This window comes from Anguilla anguilla, chromosome 15 (assembly GCF_013347855.1).
Source record: "Anguilla anguilla isolate fAngAng1 chromosome 15, fAngAng1.pri, whole genome shotgun sequence".
Lineage (NCBI taxonomy): Eukaryota > Metazoa > Chordata > Actinopteri > Anguilliformes > Anguillidae > Anguilla > Anguilla anguilla.
This window is the reverse complement of record NC_049215.1, coordinates 11,041,565-11,057,371: the sequence shown is the minus strand read 5'-3', so window position 1 is coordinate 11,057,371 and position 15,807 is coordinate 11,041,565. Positions and strand designations below refer to the sequence as shown.

At 46.0% G+C, this 15,807-nt stretch overlaps 1 protein-coding gene across 2 annotated transcripts in view; it reads right to left on the bottom strand.

The window, feature by feature from the left end:
• The window catches only part of LOC118214233 (double-stranded RNA-specific editase 1-like), a 141,660-nt gene extending 127,781 nt beyond the window's left edge, over positions 1-13,879 (bottom strand). Inside the window, exon 1 of one of the 2 annotated variants that reach the window (XM_035394012.1) lies at positions 13,625-13,879. The gene's annotated coding sequence lies outside the window, so the exon portion shown is untranslated. The remainder of the gene's footprint in view (positions 1-13,624) is intronic. The other variant, XM_035394010.1, reaches the window with a different exon arrangement.
• Between the last annotated feature and the right edge of the window lie 1,928 nt (positions 13,880-15,807).

Genomic DNA, 15,807 nt, shown 5'->3' with positions numbered 1-15,807 from the left:
ACCAGGGAATAAAACCAGCTCACTGGCCAGGGAATAAAACCAGAAAATAAAATAAGCTCACTGACCAGGGAATAAAACCAGCTCACTGACCAGAGAATAAAACCAGCTCACTGAGCAGCTCACTGACCAGGGAATAAAACCAGCTCACTGACCAGAGAATAAAACCAGCTCACTGAGCAGCTCACTGACCAGGGAATAAAACCAGAAAATAAAATAAGCTCACTGACCAGGGAATAAAACCATCTCACTGACCAGGGAATAAAACCGGCTCACTGACCAGGGAATAAAACCAGAAAATAAAATAAGCTCACTGACCAGGGAATAAAACCATCTCACTGACCAGGGAATAAAACCAGCTCACAGACCAGCTCACTGACCAGGGAATAAAACCAGCTCACTGACCAGGGAATAAAACCAGAAAATAAAATAAGCTCACTGACCGGGGAATAAAACCAGCTCACAGACCAGCTCACTGACCAGGGAATAAAACCAGCTCACAGACCAGCTCACTGACCAGAAAATAAAATAAGCTCACTGACCAGGGAATAAAACCAGCTCACAGACCAGCTCACTGACCAGAAAATAAAATAAGCTCACTGACCAGGGAATAAAACCAGCTCGCTGACCAGCTCACTGACCAAATGTGCTTTATAAATAAACTGACTTGACCAGGAATAAAACCGGCTCACTGACCAGGGAATAAAACCAGCTCACAGATGAGCTCACTGACCAGGGAATAAAACCAGCTCACTGACCAGAAAATAAAATAAGCTCACTGACCAGGGAATAAACCACGCTCACTGACCACGCGCACACACACTAGGGTTTCACAGCAGAACACTGACAGGGCCCAGAATGACTGAAATCCCCAAATCCTTTCTCTCTCAGTGAGTGCAGATGGGGGAGGCTGCAGCGGGGATTAGGCTCCTGATGTTGAGTAGCACGCCGCCATCGCTGTCAAATCCACACAAGCATAATGGCTGCTCCGCCTGCGATCCTCCATATAATATTAATGCAATCTCACTGAACGGAGACGGGGAAATATGGGAGCGCTCCGAGCTCGGGGCCTGCTTAAATCACAGGGTAATTTAGGGTCTGGCTCAAAAATAGCACATCACGTAGACACCATTTCACAGTTATTATACACAATGGGCCACGCTACACATAAATAGCTTATAACGCAAGTACTACCAAACGTGCACGTGTTCAAGGCCGGCGCGCTGAGCTTACTCCGCTGCCCTGGCCGCTGGCGTCAGACGGCACCTGGAGCATTCCCTGACCTGAGCTAACCCGACTTTAAACGCAGAATATACCCTGCAGTTTTCCTGGGACGCAGTTTCCAGGTGTTGAGTGGGCAATGTCATACTCCCTGTGCCATCCAGAGGATTCCTGAGCCAACATGGAGCCAAAACGAAGCACGCCGTTAAAAGTTTAAACTGCTCGAGTAAATGCCGACCATGACTGGAACAACAATTCCGGTCATCGGTGATCAGCGAGTCCAAATGTGATCAGCAGGACAGCCACACACCAAAGTCCAATTAAAATAATCTTTAATCACATTTTTTTCTGTGCAAAGCAACTGAACGCTCTGAAATTTTCACACATTTAAAATTTGTAATCCCTTTTTTCGACCATGAATTAAGATTTGATTTAATTCAACGGAAAACTGAGAAAATTATGCTTTCCCCATAGAAAAGCTGACCAATTATGCATGCGATATTTCATTACAACACGCCTCACCGTGGAAGTTTAACAATATTTTCACCCTTCATTTCTAACTAAATTCAACTAATATGCCGCAACACTTAAATAGCAACAAACATACCCAGTACGCGTCAAAATCAATGCTTTATTATAAAAGCTTCAAATAGCATGAATTAGTTTTGCTTATGAGATGTAATGCACAATTTTTAGTGACAGGCATTTCATATTTAATTATAATACCATGTAATGCTCATTTTCACCAACAGTGTCACTTTTCCTTCATATGGACTGCATTTATATGGCACTTTTATCCAAAGCGCTTTACAATTGATGCCTCGCATTCACCAGAGCAGTTAGGGGTTCAGTGTCTTGCTCAGAGACACTTTGACACGCCCAGGGCGGCGGATCGAACCGGCAACCCTCCGACTGCCAGACAACCCAGGTAAGGGGGCGGCAGGTTGGCGGTTGCACCCCGCTGAGCGATTCGGCGAGCACGCGGACGGCACGGCGGTCGGACAGCGGGGGCGGGTCACGAGAGAGGCGGACCAGGCTGGAGCAGATGGCGCTGCTCCCAGGGACGCCGCGGCGCCAACGCGTGCGCGAACGCGTGGCGGAGCGAGCCGAACGCCCCGCAGGGACGCCGGAGGCCGTCCCGCAACGGACCCGACCGCGAAATCCCGTTTCCGGCCGATAAAACACGCTCACGGCACGCATCAGCGCCGAGGACCACTCCGGTCGTGAGTTTGGAGTTTCACAATCTAGCGACGCCTCCCGATCTGGAGCGGCGATTAATCCTCCCAGCTACACTCGCTCTCCAGTTCATGCCTTTTGTGTGGGACGCTGGGATTTCGGGACGAGAGCAGGACCGTGGAGAGGAGGGGAGAGTCATTCTCTCACTCTTCTTTTTCATCTTTTCGCCATGGTTATCATCGTTAACTGAAAATAAAACGAAAACGAAAGCAAGGAGTGAAACATTTTTTTCCGGAGAATGAAAAAGGAAAATTTGATACAAAAGAACTGAAACGAGCACCGCGGGCTCGGATCGAACCTGTGCCGAACATGGCTGCCAGCCCCGCAGGGCCGCCGCGCAATTGGCTTCGTGTCGCTCTGGAATATGGCAGGGACACGGTCGGCGGGGATAGCGGTGTTTGTCGTTTGAGCGACTACCGCTGGCCGTCTGGGTGCCCGTGGCCTGCTCTCTGCGGGTGCGTATGATTGGGTGTCCTCCACCCCTGCGCGTGCGTGGCTTGTGGCTGCGGTGTGAAAAGAAGCAGCTGGCTGACACCGCGTCTTTGTTCACTCTCCCGAGCCGAGCCCAGGGGCCGTATATGAGCACGCTGGTACGGTTCACAAATTGGGCCGCTGAAAATTTGGCTGGGATTGGAAATGCCAAATTTATAACGAATAAATAAACAAACCGAAACTATATTGCACTGTCTAAAAATGAACAATGATCATGTTGCGAGACGGCAACACAGCAAGGCCAGTCCTCCTCAGACTGCTGTTGCTCTTACTGCACCAGCAAGGACACTGTGGCTGGCATGAACTTGCAAACTGGGAGAAAAAGTTGAACTCCTTTTTAGGAGCGCTTATAGGTAATAATGCACTGGATGACAATCCAAATGTTCTTGTAGGCAGTGAGGTATGTGGTATCAACATCAGAAAAATAGTCAAATGAGTAAAACTAGCTAAATATGAAAAACTAAAACTAAAACTGGAACTCACTGAAAAACAAAAACAAACAAACTCTAAAAACAAACTAAAAATAAACTGAATTAGAAAGTGGAATGGAAACTAAAATGGAAAAACTAAATTCAAAACATAACAGTATAAAGGCCTTGCTCTCTACCCACACAACACACAAACAAAAACCAAGTCACAGCTGTAACACACAGACACGCGCACTCACACACACACGCACACACACACCCACCCAGATCTGATCCCTGCCACAGCAGACACTGAACGGATTTAAAACTCAGCTACAGTGCTTAGCCCACACAGCACAGGCGTAAAGTTGGCCACATACAAGCGAGGCCCACACACACCTTTAATTAGACAAGACCGCTGGGCAGCAACCACGCCACCAGATAAATCTCACACCATCTCAAACTCATTTTCCGCGATCATCACAAATGGTACATTGTAAAACGTCGCATCAGTAACTGTGAAATCACCCTTTTAACAGATTTTTGCACCTTTCTTCATTTTTAAGACTAATTAATATAGTATTTGCTTCTTGCATCCGACTGGCAGATAACATGCGTCCACGTTCAAGGCCTGATAATCAGAACGTGTGGCCCCAGCGGAGCCCAGAAGCTCCCGCAGCTGAACCGCGTCCTTTGGTAAAGATGCCCGGATGACATCAGCTGGAAGCTCCAATGAAGCGGGGCGTATAACGCACAAATAGAACGTTTCGTAAGCACCGGCCGCACCTGCATCATGTGCCCTCTTTATTTCCATTAGGCACGTTCACCACCGAGAACGAGCAGGAAGACCTGCGTACACAGAGGAGCCGGGGGCTCGTTTCTCTCCCATTAGAACAGCTCAGCGGGGGGGGGGAGCTGGGACTGAATTCTCACACCCCCGAGACTAAAGGTCATCGAAAAAAAACCCTGTGTGATAAAGATAAAATGCTTGGCTCCGGTTTATTGTTGAGAAGATAATTCAACAGGGAAATCGGGCGGTAACGAAAAAACACTGCGACTACCATTAGAGGCTAGAGAGAGCGAAAACAGATCTGGGACCAGCGTTCCATCCGCACGAGAGGCGCCGATGCTAGATCTGCCACAGGGATGGTCGATCACACCGCACCTGCACAGGAGGGCATAGCAACATTAACTGGGAAAAACTTGACATCTTTGAAGGTAGACAACATGCTGTCTGTGCCATTACTCAAGCAAATAAAAAAGCACAAGTCCGGAATGAATAGCCAGCTAAAGTATAATAATTTCATGACATCTCAGTACGTTTCGTGTAAATCTATGATGCATCATAAAAAAAAAAAAAACTTTGGTTAGTTAACTAGCTAGCCAGCCAGCATAACTACCTAGCCAGTGATCAATTTACAACATTAACATTAGATACGGAGTCCAGAAGAAACTATTGCTTGTGAAGGGTCATCGTTGAAACATTTAATTTCTACAAAGCGTTACATATGCAATAATAAAAAATGTCATACTGACCATAGGCCAATTATTGATAATTAAGGTCAGTGCTATAGATAAATATAATTCACTAAGTGTTGAACGTCTAGCCTATTGTACATTGTACCACCGCAAACAACATATCTGTTGTAAGCAAGGAAATTCCCACACTCACCAAGGGCTCAATAACACTATGCTACTTTCAGTAACGCTTATTCCCCACTGTAGTGGGTGTGCAAGCAGTGGGTAAGATAATACTTACGATTAAATGCTCTGGCAGGAGGCTACAGCTGGTTCATAAAAAACATCAGACAGCATGTAGGTTGGGATTTTTAGCTAGAATACAGTTTAACCAATAATGCAACCAGAATTCTCCCAGAGGTTACTGTGCTAAAACGCTTGTTCAAAAGCCAGCCTGGTAATAGCCAACAAAGAACTGAACCTTGCATGTGTCTGTGTGTCTGCGTATTTGTGTGTATGTGTATATAAAACACTTTAATGAGTAAAACACTGTGCTTGCGTTTTGCATCTGTAAATAGTTTGTTATAGAGTGTGTTTAAAAGTGCAATATTAACAAAATTGGCTTAAAGTTGGTCAGGTGAATCCCCCTACCCCCAAACCCCGGCAGCTTCAGCGAAACCAATCTACCCCCCCTCACCACATCAACGCTTTCCACTGAGTCAGAGTATTTTCCCTGGAAACACCAGGCTGCAGCCCATTGGTAGGGTGCTAAATTCAGCGCACCGGCAGTCACAATGCACACACAATGAAAAGACCACTTCCTCTGACAGAAAATGTGTCTGCGCCGTTCTCTCGTGAAAACGCGTATTTTACAGACTTTCGCGTCAGCTCTCCCCGAGGCATTGAAAAGAAACAGCCAGCGCTGCCCTGTGTGTAAACACAAAATATTTAACAAGTCTAGCAGTTTCTCAAGGCGCTGTTCCCCTTCTTATTTGCAAGGTCAAAAACAGAAGCAAAGCCGACTTGAGCAAAGCAAAAACTAAAAATCACAGACCAATTTCCTAACTGCGATGTGTGCGGTTACTGGCTTTAGAGAAGATGACAAAGAGAGACGCCTGCTCCTTCCCACACAAGGCCTGCTCCCACGGCCTGGTTCCTCTCTGCTCACCACACAGAACGTGTGAGGTAAACACCGCCGCAAGATCAACCCTCATAATGGTGGCCTTCCAACATCTCTGGTCCGGCCAGATGCACTTCTTCAGTAAGCTTATCCCTTTGATAAATACACACATTTCACCCTAATACATTTCTGAAAATGAAATCAGGAATATCAGCGTATATAGTTGGCGAGTCCTATTGAGGCCACAAATGCCTCAGATATTACATTACAGGCATTTAGCTGACACTTTTATTCAGAACGACTTACACAACTTTGTACACAGCATTTAGAATGCATCCATTTATACAGCTGTATATATGCTGAAGCAATGCAGGTTAAGTACCTTGCTCAAGAGTAAGGGTAACGACAGTGTCCAACCTGGGAATCGAACCAGCGACCTTTAGGTCACAAGACCAGCTCCTTACCCATTACACTACACAGCCACCCCTCTCATATCTCCCTGGACACCAAGAGAGGCTCTACCTCTGGGAAGTCAGGAGTCGTTGTGGGAGCTTAAAAAAGGCAACAAAAAAAAAACATTAACAGTGTCCCGAGAAGTCAGAGCTGACCGTGTGATGACTGAGTCACGCGAACGCACGCGAGCTCCCGGCGAAGCGTAACGAAGCGTGCGCTTCCGCGCGACTCCTCCAAAAGCACACGACCGGGGCTTCATTAATAATGCATCAAAAAGGCGACCCCGTGTACTAAACAAAGCAAAACACACTCACATGCAGGAGTGACCATAATAAAAGGAAAGACGCAAAGACAAAAAAAAAACAGTAGAAAATCAAACAGAGGCAGCTGATTTACATGCTATGTAAATCAGCTGCGATCCTGGGATTCATCAAGTATTCTTCGCAGGCATAACGTAATATTGAATAAACAGGCTACGTTTAATACGAGGTATCTGCGGCAGAGAGCGATTGCTCTCCCTCACGCGTTCTACGCCGAGCATGCTTTTAACCTTTAGACGGACACGTGCGCGTTTTCGTATGAATCATAATCCAAACGCTGACTTTCCTAGGGGGCCTGGCATCCTCCAGAATCTGGCCTGACCCCGTTCCACGGCTCTCACAGGCCGTGATGTCACGAGCGGCTCTCGACGGAAACAAGCCGCGTCGTTCTCGTTTCGCAGAAGGTCCGTCTCTATGCGATAAAGGTTATGATGTGGGCTGCCACCCCTCCTTAACTGCTGAGCCATATGCTCTCATTTCACTCCAAAGGCATCGGGCCGATTTCCCCAGACCTTCTACAAACGGACTTTCTACAGTCTCAAAAAATAAATTTGTGAACATTCGACCTTGGTAAGACAGCCCAGTGTGAGAGTCCTGAAGCGAACCATTCTGGCTCCCAGGCTCGCCAACGCGGACCCCAGTCAATCGTTTCATTCAGGAAAGAAATTCTGAGGGATCAATCAATTGGGACAAAATTATCACGATTTATTTATTTATTATTATTGTATAAAAAAATGTATTCAACCGTTTAATATTCAATTAGTCTCGGTTCACATCGGTTTTCTTTTGTGCCCGAGGGCAGCACCAAGCACTACAGTATTCTTCTAAGCCATGTTCCGTTAGCGTTAAGAGTTGCAAGGTGCTGCTATGCGACTTCAAATATGGTAATAAAGTCTAAAATAACTCAAAGTTCACCTCACCGTACGTTTCTTTATTTTTAAATGCGGTGAAAACTGCTGCAGTGTAAAGCCGTTGCTTGGGTAAACGGATAAATCTTGTTACTGACTCGGGGGAGAAATCAATTTCTTTGTTACTTTGTTTTGTTTTTACAATCGAACATAAACAGCTTTCTGAAATAGCCTAGTCACTTTTATAAAAAACAAACAAATAAATGCCACTATCATATGCACGACTAAGCATTTTTGTTTTTGTGTGGTACTACACTTGCATTCACATTCTCCAGTTCCAGACAGGACCTGAATTTGTTTACAATCTGTCCCGCCTAACTGAACACCCTTTCGGAAGGGACAGATACGCTTCTCGACATAGCCGCGTCCACGTATCTGTGGTGACTGTTACAGAAACGCATTCCTCACAAACCGATGCTTAGTGTTTGGATAGGCGATTTGCATGCTGAACATTTAATTACGTATGCAAAAAAACAGAAAAAAAATGATAAATTACCTTATCATCGACTTCACGGCGTCATCGACCGATAAACCGATAAGTGGTGCCAGACTTAATTTAATTTACATTGCAGTTATTTCAAATACAACGTCGTCGCCAATTTAACCTGAGGCATGCATTTCAAAATACATTCACACACACACTGCCAACTTAGCTGGGGGGAAAAAACATTGAAAACAATCTACATTTATCGACAGGGTATACCAATTTTCAATTGCCATGTACGAGTAATTTCAAAGCCATGTACCTAATTTGGGCCTATTGCACAGAAAAAAAGAATGTATATGACAATGAAAAAGTAAATTTGCCCGACTAAGAGAAAACGTGGTGTTTTGAATCATTTCCAAGAGCTACTGTCCCATTTTCTTTTTTTCAGCCTGTGTATTATGTGCGAGTGACATTTGCAGATCATAATGAGGGTTTATACATTGTAGCTAATACACTGAGTGCCAGTATTCAGATGGCAATAAAAACCTGTTCAGTAAAAAAAAAAGCTTTCAACACAAGCACAATCAAGGTCAAGTAAGAGTAATCTCAGAATAAGACGGGACAAATATGGCAAATATATACATGTATGCAAATTGCTTAAATGTGTAACAGTAACTATAATTTACTACAGAGTGCGTAGACAAAATTTAAAGAACATCAAATGCATTGTGTCATCAGCTAAGTCATTTCCCCTCCCTCGGAGATTGATCTGTCAGTCACGGCAGTGAGGAGAAACACAGCCTATACGGGTGGATCAATACCATGTCACAACCTCACAGAAAGGGCCCAGATCCACCACGGTGCTGACAAATTAATCCCTGTTCAAGGGAACCTGCAACGCCATGCAAGGCGAAGATTTACGCTTTCAGTGGAGAAGCACACGCTCGCAGTTCAGTTCACTTTCCCTGGAACTCGCGCCAGCCAAAAAATAAGCCAAATAGAGAAGAGGAACAGCGTATTTATATTCAGGAGAAAGCCAGCTCTCCCGAGAAGCGGTTTTACTGATCTGTGAGGCACTGCTGTGAAGGTAAGAGCCTTCCCATTGGTCTTCATTAACGGCTCCATGCAGCACACCTGTATGTCACTCACAGGTAAGTCCAAAGAGGTCATTTTTTTCCTTATACAATACCATGTCAGGCTAAGTCAGAAAAGCTCCCACCTACACTAACAATCCTCTGTCTGTGACTCCTCTATCCAGACCCATTACACTCTGACTGTCTGTGACTCCTCTATCCAGACCCATTACACTCTGACTGTCTGTGACTCCTCTATCCAGACCCATTACACACGGACTGTCTGTGACTCCTCTATCCAGACCCATTACACTCTGACTGTCTGTGACTCCTCTATCCAGACCCATTACACACGGACTGTCTGTGACTCCTCTACCCAGACTGATTACACTCAGACTGTCTGTGACCTCTATCCAGACTGATTACACTCAGACTGTCTGTGACTCCTCTACCCAGACCCATTACACTCAGACTGTCTGTGACTCCTCTACCCAGACCCCTTACACTCGGACTGTCTGTGACTCCTCTATCCAGACCCCTTACACTCGGACTGTCTGTGACTCCTCTATCCAGACTGATTACACTCAGACTGTCTGTGACTCCTCTACCCAGACCCATTACACTCAGACTGTCTGTGACTCCTCTATCCAGACCTATTATGAATACATATACAGTTTGACAATACTGCTTAAACCAAACACCCTTTTATGCAAAAGGTGTGATTATGTGAGTTTTAAGCTCAGGTCCACATGAACGTCAGCAGGAGCAGTATCAACAGTATAGGGACATGGCAGTGCAGAGCACTACTGTTTCAGAACTACAGAAGTCTCTGAACCCTACAGAGACCGTTTCCAGAACTGCACATCTCTCTGGAACACAGACACTAGGCACACTGCCCAGACTTGATACAGACCTGCACAACAGGTTGGAACTTTAGAGCAAAACCGGCTCAGATCACAGGTACTTGGGTTTGCGCCAAGCCCCGTTTACATAGGAGACCTGAGCCACAGTGGCCACCCATTTCTGCCTATGGAAGAACATGCTGAAAGAGCACAGCAGCGAGCTGGCTGGGGACAGCTCTCAAACACAAACATACTGACGGACAAACAGGGAATGGGACTGTTAAGCAAAAACAATGATGCTTCCACCAGACACGGTCACTTCTGGGGACAGTGTTTTCTGCACAGCCCAGTGGTGACCTCCATGAGACCCTTCACCCTTTTCCACTGAGGGGTGGGGGAAGACGCATTTCGCTCAAGACTCTGGAGTTAATAAATAAATAAATAAATAAATAAATAAATAAATAAATAAAGAATCGGACGCAGCACAGGCCGGGCGTCTGCAGCCGATACCAAAGACAGAAATAATGCACGAGCAGGTGCGTGAGTTTATACCTGGCAGGCACGGCCTTACTAATTTATTACGACTGAGGCGTCTAACGGCAGCGGTGTGATTCATTTTGTTCCTTTCTCTCGTGCGCGGGCCAGGCTATTTCCACAGAGACCCTTCCGTTACTGCTGTACTTTAATGGCATGGACGTGTACGACAACATTTAGGCTAATGGTTACAGCAAATATTGCACGTGTATGCAAATCCGAGGGTAAATATGCAGGCACGGTGGAACGCCTGAAACAGCGGCACATTTTACAGTCTGTCGGTAATAATTCTGCGAGCATAACCTCCACACATTAATGCACACGGAGCTGTCTTTTCCTTCCATGTGCGGCTTATATGTGACCAGTGACCTCAGTCAGACTGAAAGAGAATCCATGCACGTTCACCACAGACCTCGTACCAATGGGCCTCTATAAGCAAATCTAATGCATGTGAATATTAACAGTGGAAGGTCCGGCTCATGATCCACTTCAACCGTCACCCAGAGCACAGAGACGCCACAATGCGCACGGGGCCTACAGTGAAAAACCCAGCTCAATCACCCGATCCGTGGACCGCACAGGCAGCGCAGTAACGGAGCTATAATGGGCCGGCTCAAACCTTGACCCCTGACCCCCCGCGTAAATTAAATGGCCCGATACTCGATGGCGGGTTTCGGCGCCCCGGGGAGCCTCGTTCCGCGCGACCGAGCGCGAAACGCGTCGACGAGCGCTGCGACCGGCGGGAAACTGGGTCGCGGGCCTTCGCTGGGGGGCGGGGGGGGCCCTGCACGCGAACGGCGGCCGGTCCCGCGCGATTCTGGGGCCCGCGATCGAAAGGCTCCCCGCTCACTTTCACCACAGCGCTGCTGACGGGCACCGACGGGAACAGCCGTGCCCAGAGACGGGGCTTTCTTTTGCTCCCGCTCTTAATTTTGGAGTGTCTGAACAAGGTCATGTGACCCCTCTCAGGGTCTGGTTATGCAGAGGCTCAGAAACGTGATTTAGAACACATGGGGCCTGAATTAGTCACTGGCACAAACTCTCTATTTATTTTATTATCTCACGGTGACAGCTTCTGCACCGGCAAATAAAACCCGCATAATAAAACAAGCAAAAATACTGTGCAACAGCAAGCTTAAATAAGAGCAAAACTGGATGGTTTCCACTGAGAGTTGTTGACAGCTTAAGGTCTGCTCAGTAAAAAAGGGACATAGAGAAATACACAGAAAATGTCTGAACTAATTTCGAGCAAATACTGCAAACAAACGCAACTCATGAAAATATGGAGCCTTCTGTGTTCAAGTGCCCAGCTGCATTCAGTTGGCTAAATGGACCAGGCACCACAAGCGCTGCCTTTCCGTTTAATAAGCAGCATTTGTTTTGTAGGTGATATAAACGAGGACTGACCTCCAGGTAAAAAAAAGGCAATGCGTTAAAAGGTTGAAAATGCCTCGGTCGATTCCAAACGACGACCACCGCATGAGTGACACGGAGAATAATATGCAGCAGCAGCCAAGAAGACGGCCGCCTGCCTCTAATCAAACCCTCTCGGAGGTTAACGCGAGTCCCCGCAGTCCTGAGCCGGAGGGACAGCACCGCGAGCGCCACTTAATTTGCTCAGGTGACTTCTGCTTCACTGCGACAGCAATAAAAGCTGAACGGGAGACTGGCTGGCTAAATGAAGCACTCCTGCGGAAAACAACCCGCTGCCGAGGACGCGTTTCCAGAAGAAAAAAAACCGGCGTTGAGTTTACGGCATTCCGCTTTCGAGCATAAAATCCCCATCCCTAAACACAATGTCACGCTCTGCAGCTCTGTCAAAAATGGGTGTAAAAAAGTAAGGACTGTCAAGCGCGCTCGTGTTTATTGGTCTCTCCAAACCCACCGGTCCATATACCGTTAAAATGAAAGCATACCTACACTGATTTATCCAGCTGCCGTTAGCTTTATTATTCCAGTGTCAGCACCACATGGATCCTGAAGTCAGACTTTAAATCCGCATTCAATGCAACGTTAGGTAGCTACGTAACACGAGCGGTGAGGAAAGATGTAAACTTGGCTAACGGTAGCCAAGTTAGCTAGCTAGCTAACAATCTTACGTTAGCTAACCATTATCTTAATCACGTTTTATATAATTTGTTATTAGACAGGGTAGCTAGCGCTAACGTTGTGGAGTAGGATATAAATTCCCAGCATTGTATTACTGCGTAGCTGTATAGGTAACGTTGCCTACAAATTACTATAGATCAGCTCAGGGCAAGCAATGTGGGCTGTTGAATGACAATTAAATTAACTGGCTAATTGTAACATCAAAGGAAGATTTTACACGGTGGGTGTCTTAACGTTAACGATCAGGAATCCAAGTGTAGTGTGAACATACATGGGTACTTGTGTACTTGGCAGTTATCCCACTAGCTAAACAGCTATATGTATTTACAAGCAGGTTGTTCGTGAGACATCGCAACATCGTACAAAACTATTAGCATAACTAGCCAGCTTGCTCCAGCGTTTTTACGATTCATGGGAGAGAGTCGTGTGATAACCACGAAGTATACCGTAGGTACCATTATATTCTGAGGATAAACATTGCAATACAACCCATCACTACGTAGTTAGTCCGTCAGCTAACTTGCTTATTTAAAGGTATCCAGCTAGCTGTTAGCTAGCCAGCTAGGTGCCCAAAGATAACTGCTAACTGCTCTAGCTATATAGCACGCCAAGGAGCGATCAAAACAATGTTACTGGAACCCACACCGTTTCATTGTACGTCCACAATGGGCTAGATCTTTAACATATTTAAATCTGTGCAGCACAGTACGCTGCGCGAGAAAGCTAGTGAGCTGGCTAGCGAACTAGGGCTTTACACATGGCATGAGGTCCCAGGTGGCTAAGATACCATGCTAGGACAAAAACATTAGTCCGCGCATATGAGAAATTCACTTGCGTGAAATAAATCAAATAGCTTGCTGGCAAATTAGCAATACGGACAATTATGGCGTGAATTTGTCTGCATATTCTCTTAGCTTGTCCAATTCTATTAACCTTAGATTCACCGATTGTTCAGCAGCATAAAAACACCGGAAAATGTCCCTTGCCTGTCTTCGCAAATGGAAAAAAGTGAGAGGTCAATACTTACAGCGTCAGATGTTGTTGAAATTCAAAGTGTTCTTATAGCTTTTTCAAGTGCGGCTTCTGTGCCATTAAATGCAAACGCTACGAGCACCCTCTGCAACGATGCTATTGATGTTAGTGTGTACACACTGGCAGGCGGTCCGACTGCTGCGCGCGCATACGGTGGCCCCGCACACACCACCGCTCCGCTTCAGCGCCGGGAACGTGAGACACACAGAAATGCCCTTTTGATTGGCCAAGCCAGCGTTTACAAAATAAATTCCCCTTTGATTGGAAGAGGCAGTTTGCAAGAGAAATGCCGTTTTGATTGGATGAGACAGAGCTTGAGCGAAGCTCCTCCCTCAGCTCTACCGTCGGGATTGTGCACAAGGCAAGCGAGATTTTCATGGCCAGAGCAGACTGGACAGACGCAAGAAGGCGGTGACATAGATATGAGATCAGATTGGGCAATTAAACATCGGCAGGTGAATTTCACTACATTGAAGAACTATGAACACGCATTGTCTTTCCGATGATATCCCCATCCCAAAGTCTTACCTTGAGCCCTGACACGCTTTGATGCAAATTCTTTCTGGACATTAGGGTTGTCCCTTCTGAATAATTTGCAAGTGTTCGTGGGCTTTACACGACCCATAATGACCCTTACTGGCCCTTCTCTGACATCGGCATACCCTGAGGATACTGAAGGAAATTCCCCATAATTCTTTGCAGTACCGTTACATTCCGGACAAAAAACCCTCACAATCAGGAGCCAACACTCTACGGGAACAGCCTTGACCAATCAGGAGCCAACACTCTACGGGAACAGCCTTGACCAATCAGGAGCCAACACTCTACGGGAACAGCCTTGACCAATCAGGAGCCAACACTCTATGGGAACGGCCTTGACCAATCAGGAGGCCAAGATTTATTGTAGCATTTCTTAATCACCCATTATTGTTAACTTGTTGGCTATTTAATTGAACAGCACCATGGCGTGGCCAGACCATAGGCTGTAGAAAAGATATGGACTAAGTCACCGTGTGATCACCCGCTGTCTTTCCATGGACTTGGTGAAAAGCCTTTTGAAGCTGCAGAACTGCAGCTTTCGGGCGCCGCCATGTTGTACAAATTGGAGCCAGAGACTGCGCAGTAGGGAAAAGGGGGACTCTTATATGGGCATGAAGGCTGACCAAGTCCAGGTCATCCACTAAGCACATGAGATACAGTGACTTTGCAGTCACACAAACTGTCCCCGATGTTTTCCAAATTACACAATAACTTTCCACATCAGGAGACATTGAACAAAGAGAAAACACGTATTGCGACGACATTTTCTTATGAGAAAAAATGTTTGACTTTTTTTTTTTTTACCATATTGTTACCATTGACTAACATTGAAACAGGTGGCTGAAACACCTCTTTTGGAGCCAACCAAAATGGTGCTAGTGAACAGTGTCTCTGAAGCGAGCTTCAGAAACACAGCCCATGCTGTGCTCCAAAGCTTATACTTGTGTTCTATCTAGAGCATATAGCGGGTACAGAAGTAAAGCAGTCATGTGATCACGTGCCAGCAGCCATTGCGTTTTCCGTTATGTGTTTAAGGGCGAGTAGTGGTGATGTCAGAGTACTGGCACGTTTCAAACGGAATGGATTTTAAGCATTCTTGCACTGAATAACTGCAGACTTTCTAGCAAACCTGAAGGTGTGTTCTTACAGAAACATGAGAACGCAGAACACAAGTATACAGTTTGAAACACAGCCCTGGTTTTAGGCTTGTCACTGGATGGCTACCCAAAAAAGTATGGAAGTCCCGCCCTGTTAAGAACATGCATTGTGTAAATCCTACCATGTCAACCATTCAAGGGAACATTATGGCCAATAGGGTTTCTATGCCCATGGAGCTTAGTCCTTTCTAGGCCTTCTTGGTTGGTCCAGACCAATTTAAAAAGAGGGGGGCCCTAGCTGGGCACAGAATTATACATGGGGTTTTTGAAAAAACAAATTCCCCTTTACGCTTATGCTTCCAGCATGATATTCAGTTTAGAATTATTATTTGAATTTGAGTTTTGTCCAATTAAAATTACCTTGCATATGACTAATAAAACCAAATGAATGAGAGATGAATGCAGGGTGCCAAGTGGCAAAACCTGGGAGGGAGCGGTCTCGGCGTAACCGAATTGGCCTTAGGCAGAATTCTCATGGTGG